Below are 10,514 nucleotides of genomic sequence, written 5' to 3'. Positions count from 1 at the left end.
GAATTGTTCAAACTCTTGGTACAGGCTTGGTTGCTCTATTGCGATCATGGAGTTCAACTGACACGGCAGTCTGCTCAAAGCATCCGCTACCACATTGGCCTTGCCGGGGTGGTAGTGAATTTCCATGTCGTAATCTTTGATTAATTCAATCCATCTGTGCTGCCTCATGTTCAGCTCCTTCTGGGTGAAAATGTACTTCAGGCTCTTGTGATCTGAATATATCTCGCATCGATTACCCATGAGGTAATGACGCCAAACCTTCAGGGCTAACACTACGGCTGCTAACTCCAAGTCATGAGTTGGATAGTTCTGTTCATGTTGCTTCAGTTGCCTTGATAGGTAAGATATCACTTTGCCTCCTTGCATCAACACACATCCAAGACCAGTCTTGGATGCATCACAATAGACATCAAATGGCTTGGTGACATCGGGCATGATCAATATTGGGGCTGTGGTTAATCTGAGCTTGAGTAGCTGAAAGCTTTCTTCACATTTGTCATTCCAGTCAAATTTCCGGTCCTTCTTCAGCAGTTGAGTCATTGGTCTTGCGATGCTTGAAAATCCTTCAACGAATTGGCGGTAATATCCCGCTAATCCCAGAAATGCTCGGACTTCAGTCTGGGTGGTTGGGGCTTTCCATTCCTCAACGGTTTTGATTTTTGCGGGATCTACAGCAATTCCTCCTGCAGACAAGATGTGTCCCAGGAATCCTACTTCTTTCAACCAAAACTCACATTTGCTAAACTTGGCGTACAACTTGTGCTGCCTCAGGGTTTCTAGGACCACTTCCAAATGTTGCTCATGTTCTTCTTCTGATTTGGAGTAGATAAGGATGTCATCGATGAAGACAACGACAAACTTATCCAGGAATTCCATAAAGATCTTATTCATGAGATTCATGAAGTAAGCGGGGGCATTGGTCAGTCCAAAGGACATGACATTGTACTCATACAGTCCATATCTGGTGGTAAAGGCAGTCTTGGGAATATCCTTTGCTCGGATCTTCAGTTGATGGTAACCTGTCCTCAGATCAATCTTTGAGAATACTTGGGCACCGGTTAGCTGGTCAAACAGGTCTTCTATCTTTGGCAAGGGATATTTGTTCTTGATGGTGACATCGTTAAGCTTACGATAATCCGTAACCAAACGAGTGGCACCGTCCTTTTTATCCACAAACAAAACTGGTGATCTCCAAGGCGACGCACTTGGTCGAATCAGACCTTTGTATAGCATATCATCCAGTTGCTTCTTCAGTTCCACTAACTCTGCGGGGTTCATGCTATAGGCTCTCTGGGCTATAGGTCCTATTCCAGGGATTAACTCGATGATAAACTCGATATCCCGATCCGGGGGCATACCGGGTAGATCATCCGGAAACACATCAGGGTATCGACAAACGACCCTGATTTGATCCAGAGTTGGCCTAGCTACACTTTGGTTGCAGGTGAAATTTCTGGGTAGCTTTTCAGACAAGTGTTCTATTATTATTCCGGTGCTACTAGTCATGGTGATGGCCTTCTTGGCGCAGTCTATCAATCCATGATGTTTCGCCATCCAATCCATACCCAGGACTACTTCCAATCCTTTTGTTCCCAGAACAATCAAGTTTGCATAAAAGTCTATTTCATGGATTCTGATGGGTACATCTTTGCAAAATTTTCTAGCTTTAGTTGTTGATCCAGGTATTTGAACTATCATGACATGTTTCAAGCTGATTGGTTGAATCTTACTAGTGCACACAAAATCTTCTGTAACGAACGAATGCGATGCTCCAGAATCAAACAACACTCTTGCTGGTATTGAGTTAACAGAGAACATACCCAACACCACGTCAGGTGCTTCCTGGGCTTCCTCAGCGTTCATGTGGTAGAGGCGACCTCCGCGGTTGTTCGGGTTGTTGGGGGCGAACTTCTTGCCGGTGGAGACACGGCGTTGCTACTGAGCTGGTGGTGCCGGGTTGCCTGCGAGCTTGGCGAGCCTCTTGGGACACTCATTGGAGTAATGTCCCACTACACCACACTCATAGCAAGTGATGGTGGTCTTGTCCTGCTTGTTCGCGATGGGGATTGCATTGCTCCCGGTCCTTGGTGCGGTGTTGGTGTTGTGGTTGCTGTTGTTGTTGTTGGGGGCTCTCGGCGGAGCGCGGTTGTAGTTGTTGTTGTTGTTGTAGTTGCTGTTGTTGTTGTTGTTGTTGTAGTGGCCTCCTGGCCTCGAGTTTCCTCCACTCCGGTTCTGATAACCGGGGAGCGAGTTCTGCATCGGTGGCTTGTTGTTTCTCGGAGTGAAACCTCCGCTTGAGCTAGGGCGATATTTCTGGGGGTGGCCTGATCCACTCTGGTTCATCATGCGGCGCTTGCGGTTCTCGCTGGCTTGGTGCAGTTTGCCCTCCATTTGGATGGCGGAGTCAACAAGGGCTTCGAGGTCGGCGAAGGGGATGTTGATTAACACAGTCTGCATCTCATCATGCAGTCCGTTCAGGAACCTTTCCTTCCTCTTCTCAGTAGTGTCGGTCTCATCCGGGGCGTACCTTGACAGTGTGAGAAACTTGTCGCGGTATTCCACCACGGACATCCGGCCTTGCTTCAGTTCACGGAACTCATCTCTCATCTTCTTTATCAGACCCGGGGGCACATGGTACTTGCTGAACTTGAGTTTGAAATCAGTCCAAGTCATAAACTGTCCCGCGTTCATGGCACGGGTGCTTGTCCACCAAGCTCTTGCTGGTCCTGCTAAGTAGTGCGTGGCAAACAGCACTTTCTCATTCTCTTCAACTCCAGCTACTTCTAGATTGTTCTCCATAGTTTGGAGCCAATCATCTGCATCAAGGGGTTCCTCAGTCTTGCTGAAAACTGGCGGGTTGGTATTCTGGAAGTTCTTGAGCTTTGATCCTGGATGATCATGATGGCCTTGGTTGTGGTTGGCAAGCTGTTGAAGTGCTGCAAGGTTGGCTTGCCTTTCGGCTCTTTCGGCTTCTCTACTTTCCAGCATAGTTTGCAACATCTGCATCATTGCTTCCTGAGTCGCGTTGCGAACCGGAGGGGCCATCTGAGCATTGAGATAGATCATGAGATAAGAGGGAATTTCTCTATGGCTTGTTTTATGTTTTAAGTTTCGAAAATTTAAAAAAAACTTGAAGTCTTTTCATGATAACACAAACATACATTCATTCATGACAAACAACACACATTACAAGCTAACACACTAAGGGTTTTAAGAACCCTTCTTCTCCAAGCTACGATACATGGGGCGGGATACAACTCACACCTACGATAGTGCATAAGTGAACTACTCCTCATCCTCATCCACATCTATGGCAACATGGTCATCTTCTCCAGCGTCGAGGAACTCGTAGTCTTCCTCCTCGGTGTTCTCATCCTCCTCGAAGTCATCGTCGTCACTCAGGAAGGCACTTCCTCCTTGAATGTCATCTCCATCTTCCTCCATCTTCTTCATCTGTTCCTCCTGGTCCTTGACAGTGGCCTCAAGCACATCTATCTTTGCGCGGAGGCGGGTGATGGTGGCATCCTTCTTTGCCCGCTGCTGGCGGAGAGTCTTGCGGTCGTTGTTGAGGAGCTTGATGGCTTCACCTTGCTTGATGATGTGGGCGTGAGTCTGGTTGGCGTACTCACGCGCGTGGTCGAGGTACTGCTGAGTGTGGTACAGGATGAAGTCCAGGTGCTCCACATGGTGCTTCAGCTCCGGGTGGGGCGACATGTCCATGGGCTCTCCAGCGGAGTTACGCCTCGCGAGGTGAGAAAAGCGAGGGCTCCTGAGTGCCTCCCCGCTCATCCCGCACAAGCGTGCGAGTGCCTCCTGAAGTGCGCGGGCGAGTCCGTCCAGCCAGTTGCTCTCCCTGAAGGAGAAGAGGATCCTCTCAGAAGTGGGAGTCTCCATCTTGCCCCTCAAGTCAGCGGTGATGATCCACTGCAACTCGCCTCCTGGCTGGTCATTGACCTGCACTCCATGGAACTCCGGGTGCGGGCGACCAAGGTGGTCGGAAAGGGCGTTGAGGTCGTGCTCAAAGACCAAGCTTCCCCCGTTCCCGAGCTGGTAAAACTTCGTGTTCATGGGCTCCATCTGAAAGTGAAGGATTAAGTTAGAGAAGTGAACAAGTGTGGCAAAATTTTAGTTATATTTCTAAGGAAGAGCATGACTTCTTATTTTTCCAAAGAACTCAAAGAGAAGAAGAAGACCAAGTTTTTCAGAAATACTTCATTCATTTTTTTGGAACTAATTTTTCAGAACGTCCATTTCTAACTAGGGTCTCCTAAGGTCAAACAATGGCTCTGATACTAACTTGTCAACACCCGGATTTTTAAGTCCGGATGCCTATTATGTCATACATCGCAATCCCAGGAAATTGTTGTTGCGAGGCATAATAGTTAAGTATCACAGTCATCATTCATTACAAACCATAATGTCTTACAAATTTGAATCACATGATCCATATTACACAATTAGTTGATCTAATGATCAACGAACAAACACAAGTTCATAGCGGAAGCGTAAGATACAAGGACTCTCTAGACCACAGGCCAACGCTTGACGTTAGAAGCTCCTAGTTGTGGTAGACGTCCTGCTGATCGTCGTCCTCGTACTGCTGCTCGGCTTCATATTCTGGCCATTTGAATAGCCAGGGACAAAGCCGTGAGTACTTTAAGTACTCGCAATCTAATACTAAAGTAAGTACTAACATTACTATTGAGAGTGTTCTAAGCTCTAAGTTTATTTGCATAAAGCCAATTTTAGTTAATAAACATTTTCGTAAACAACTCCTCATGTGCTAACTAACTCAAGTGGGAACATTAGTGTCATTCCCACAACTCTGTTGTGATGCAAATTCAAGTCACCGTTCAAGTTCAAGTTCAAGTTCAAGTTCAAAAACACCAGTCACATAGATGTAAATTCTGATGACGGAAACAGTATGGCCTTTCCAACTGTCCATAACCGCGGACGCGGCTATTCGAATAGTTCTACACTCTGCAGAGGTTGCACACTTGTGCCACAACATTTGATTACATCCGTCAGGGATAAAACCCCGAATAATCGTAACTCAGTACGCGGATCATCAACCGTTAACCTTTCACTTACACACCCTAGTATAGGCACCTCTCCCCATGAGCTTGGCCTCCCGGTGAAAACCAATCGTTAACCCGGAATCGCACAGTGGCTTGGCCGTACAATTCACCTCAATTCACATCATTTCTCAACAACGGAGGCAGCCTCAAGCGTAACCCCTATGACGTGTGTTCAGAGGGAACCCATACTAAGACACATAAATTTCCAGCTAAGCCTTACCCATAATCAGGTATTGTGGGGGTACTTAATAATTGGAAAGGTATCGCATCCAACTCAATCATCAGTTTTAGCCATTTCACCAAGTCAAATTCATGTCATATTCACCTTCAAAATCCTTCAATGGAAATGACTCATCATTCCAAGGTTTTCAACTTCATCATTTCATAAACACATGTTCCCATCTAGAGTAGTCATTTTTAATTTAGCACTAGCATCTAGGTATGAGGGGTGCTAAGTACTTTGCTTTGCTTCTAGGCTAACCTTGATACTCTTGGACTAATCCAATTCTAATCAAGTGAATCATAAATCAAAAGTACTTTGATAAAACAAAAGTAAATAAAGCTGGTAAAGTAAAACTGGGAAATAGGATCATAAGCATAAAGTAAATGGGGTAATGCCTTGCTCATGGTGAGCTTTGCACTTTGCAAGAGTATTATCTTGCCTTGGTTGGGGAATTGGTCAAAGTGGTCTTCTTCTCCTTGGAAGTAGACCTCCTCCTCCTCCTGGTACTCCTCGGTACTAGCGTCTAAAATACGAATATGGGGTACACAATCATCATACCAAACTAAATTACTAAACTAGGCACACTCATGAGCTACACACTTTAAACTAGCATCACACACTAATATTGGGTGGATGGATGTGTTCTTTTTATCATTTAAGAAAAATAATTTCCTCTCATACTAAACTAAATGTTATTTTGAAATATTCAGAAAAATAATTTCCTCTCATTATCTCATCAAGATTTAATTTCTCTTATGCATAAAATGTGACCTAGGTTGACCCAAGTCAACCTCTTCACACTTACCATTTTGAGAAAATGATTTAAATGAGGTGAGCACCTCATACTATTTAGTTTTAGCATAGCAAAGATTTAATATCACCAACAATTCCTATGAGACCTAATTGACCAGAGTCTCTACTTCATTTGGAATTGGTGGTGACAAGATTTAAATGAGAGAAACTCTTTCATAAGATTTCTTAATAGTTTTGGACAATATCTTTGACTAGAAATAGCCATAAAGTCATTTAAATCAACTAAGCCATGATCATTCAAAGTAAGCATGGCATATTTTTGTAGAAACAATTAGTATAAGTGAAATGTGAATTATTGGAGGTGGAATTAACTGAAAAGCATTTATGGTTGATTTTTAAGAATTATTATAAGGCAGAAAAGTCCCTGCCTTGTTTATTTTGTCACTTTAATTCTACAATAGATCTAGGGTTCTAACCAGTGGCATTGTGTAGATAATTTCCTAAGGTTTCCAAAAATATAAAGTTTGTAAAAATTGGCCTAGCAGATTTGTCCCTATTGAATTTCAAAGTTTGCATCAGATTGGGGTATTTCCCTATTTTTCAAATTTGAATTCAAACGGTGGGCTGGCGGGAGATCTTAATGGGCTAGGCAGAGAGAGAGAGAGTTGGGCCGGCCCAGCTTCGCAGCGGGCCAGCTGACAAGGTGGGAACCACCTGTCAGTGGGTTTCCACGCGCGAAGCGGTACGCGCAATGTGAGCCGTGCGATTAGAAGAGGATCGCACGGTCGGGGAGCGTCGTCGTCGACGGCGAGAAGGGGACTCACTGGCGGCGGAGGTAGGGGGTCGAAGCGGTCGTCGGAGCTCCGGCGAGTGTCGGAGGGGTGCGCCGCGTCGTTGTCGAGGACGAGGATCCCCCTGGTAGCAGCGGCGTGTCCTGGGGTGGCCTCCTGCTCCGGCTTGCTCCGTGTACTGGCGGCGGCGGCGAGCTTGCGATTGGAGGCCTCCGGCGACTAATTGGTGAAATTGAGGTGGCGAGGAGTGCTGTGCAGATGAGTGGAGGAGGATGGTGTGCTCAGATCAGTGGGAGGGGTCCTCCTTTTATAGTGGCGAGGCAGTGCCGAAGGGCGGAGCTAGGTCGTCGACGGCGTCGTCGTTCCAGGGCGTCGAAGTGGCAAGGGATGGGTTGGTCTGGTTGCTGATGCAATGGTGGAGCTAACGCGCGTGATCGTGGCTCTGGCGAGGCTCTGCAGTGATGGCGAGGTTGACGGGAGTGCTCAGGCCATGGCGGACGGTCGTGGACGCGCTCGTCACCTGCGGCGTTCCCGCGGTCAAGTGGACGTGTCCAGGCGGTCCAGTGACTCGTCGCGCGTCGACTGGCGCTGAGAGGAGAGGTCGAGGTGGCGCAGGGGCTCCGGGCAGCTGGCGCTCTGGCGCGTCCAACGCGGACGCCATGCGCGCTCTGGCGCGGCATGGGCATGTCCTGGGCGCGTCTGGGCGTCTCGATTTCTATATGTTGCGATGCAAATTTTTGACGTGGCAAGGTCTGGTCGTGCTCAACTGAGTGAGAGAGAGAGGATTGACAAGGTGTGGCATGTTGGAATTGACCAGAGTGAGAGAGAGCATGAGAGAGGCATGCCATGCCACGGCATGGCAAGTTTTTGTCCAGTGGGCATGCTCCAGTGCTTGGCAAGTTGATGGGAGGGTGCAGGGAGGTGAGAGGAAGGTCCAGTGGTGCAGAGAGGGCAGGGTTGGACCAAGTCCAAGGTAAAAAAATCAGTATGGGCACTTGTTTCACCCCTGCCTGCAAGGTGTTTGTTAAAATGGCCGAAAGAAAATTAATTTCGAAATTTGCAAATCTTTTTGGTGGGTTGTAAACATATTTCAAAAGGAGTAGAATGGTGGTGGTTTGGTTCAATTTGGAGTTGTTTTGCAAAATCCCAAAATGCATATGATCTTGCATATGCAACTTTGTTCCAACTTTGCTTGCTTGTCATTTGAATTTGAGAAGGAAATTGGGTGGGTGGTTTTGGGCAAAGTTGAAGTCCTTGATGTTGTCTTGGATGAGGTGCAAAGAGTTGACAAAGTGTAGAAGTGAAAAGTTAAAAACCAGGGGCTCAAAGTGAGCCTCGGGCTAAAAATGGCACATATGACCATAATCATATGTGAGCTCAATTTTGATTCAAATTTGATTTGAATTGAGTTTGTTTGATTCCAAAAGTGTTAATAAGTGTTTAGTATCCATTTACAACTAATGGTGCAAACCAAAATGGCCTAGATCAAAGATTTGTAAAAATGGCATAGGCCATATGTGGGTGTGAAGTTGATTTTTAGAATTTCTTTTCTATTTTATTTTTATTTGACTTTGGATGATCAAGTGATCATTGCTAGGGTTTTAGAAAGAGAGTAACACATAAACAAGCATCATGGCAAAAGCACACTCAAATAAATTAATAAGGTGAGCTATATGCATAGTCCTATATGATGAGAAAAAGTTTTTGTTGGCTCTGATTTTTGGATTCTTGAATTCTCTCTCTTGTTCCTTTTATTGAAAATTGGGATGTTACAAACCCTTCCCCCTTACAAAAGATCTCGTCCCGAGATCTAGAGAAAACTAGGTACTAAAGAGATCTGGGTATTCCTTCTTCATGTCTTCCTCGCGTTCCCAAGTTGCTTCTTCTTCGGTGTGATTACTCCATTGTATCTTCAGGAACTTGATACTTCTGGTGCGGGTGGTCCTGAATGCTTCTTCAAGGATGCGAATCGGCACTTCGCGATAGGTTAGATCCTTGTTGATATCAATGGCTCTGTGGTCGATGTTCTTGAATACTTCGGTCTTCTCCGGCACTTCGAGGCACTTCCGAAGCAGTGAGATGTGAAACACATTGTGCACGGCGGACATTTCTTCCGGTAGTTCAAGTTGATATGAAACTTCTCCTCGGCGACTCAGAATCTTGAATGGTCCGACATATCTGGGGGCGAGCTTTCCTTTGAGTTGGAATCTCTGCATTCCTTTGAGGGGTGAGACTTTGAGATACACAAAATCTCCGATCTCGAATGTCATCTCTCGGCGTCTCTTGTCGGCGTAGCTCTTCTGTCTTGACTGGGCGGTCTTGAGGTACTCGCGGATCTTGTGCACCTTCTCTTCGGCTTCGCGGAGAACATCGGGGCCGAAGACTTGACTATCTCCGACTTCCGACCAGTTCAGAGGGGTACGGCATTTCCTTCCGTACAGGGCTTCAAAGGGGGCCATCTGTAAGCTGGCTTGATAGCTATTGTTGTAGGAGAATTCTGCATATGGTAGGCAGTCTTCCCATTTGGATCCGTACTCTAGCACACAGGCTCTCAACATATCTTCCAGTATCTGGTTGTTCTTCCTGTTCTTGCTGTTCTTACCCTTGTGATGATCATGTCGATGGGATCTTAGGGTTTGCTGGTGAAAAGGTTTTATACCTGCTCTCTCCTCACTTCCTTGGTCGACAGCAGTGCATTTCCTGGGTTCCTCTCCCCTGATGTGTGTGTTCTGTGAGGCATGCAGCTAGCTTAGCTTGTGAGCTGCCTGTGTATGCACTTGTTGGAACTTGGGATTTGGCATGCTCAGCTCGGCAGAGTTGATATTATCCTCCCAATTTCCTGATTATTTCACTAACCTACCAAGTGGCTTTGCCACTTGGCCTAATCCATATTTCATTTTGATGTTTTTGGTTTACAGGAATGAATGAAATGATCAAGTGAAGATCATTCAAGTGGTGATCAAGCAAATCATGAAGATTTACTTTTGTAGTTTAGAATATTGTCTATCCTTATAATTCTTTTAATTTTTCTTTTAATTTATTCATTTCTGTAAAGAGTTGTAATATTCATAATTCCATTTGGATATTGTAACTGACAATGTATTATGTGTGTGAATCAATAAAGCTCAAGATTTTCTCTAATGAGCTTTAATTATATGTTCTAATATTTCTTATTCTGATTTATTCAATTGTTTATTGAATTATCCAGATTTGAATTATAAATACTTAATTAATGTTTGAATTTGAAATTCAAACATATCTTGTTTGAATTCAATCATGCAACTTAAGTTGAGAAAGGAATTGTTCCCCTCTCTTCTCGAAAACCCTAAGTGTTGACTAAATAGGTTCAAGTTTATCGCACTCTCGAAATCCTAATTGTGGTGTCGAGAGAGAAACTTGTCTCCCTTTGATGCAGGTTTTCAATAAAAGCGCGAAATTTCCCCATATTTTACGATGCAATGCACACCCCTTCCTAAATTCTACCCCTCGATCATCTCTAAACCTGGGATATTACACCATGGCGCGCCTACCAGGACTAGCATCGTCGGGCCGCTTCGCCGCGCGTAAGGACACCGCCCCGTCGGTCCCAGAAGTCGCGCAGGAGGAGGAAACCGCCGCCACGGTCACCGCGAGGGCTTTGCTCGGCGGCTCGCGCCGGTGGCGGCGGGG

This window comes from Lolium perenne, chromosome 7, assembly GCF_019359855.2.
Source record: "Lolium perenne isolate Kyuss_39 chromosome 7, Kyuss_2.0, whole genome shotgun sequence".
NCBI lineage: Eukaryota > Viridiplantae > Streptophyta > Magnoliopsida > Poales > Poaceae > Lolium > Lolium perenne.
Note: the sequence above shows the minus strand (reverse complement) of the source record.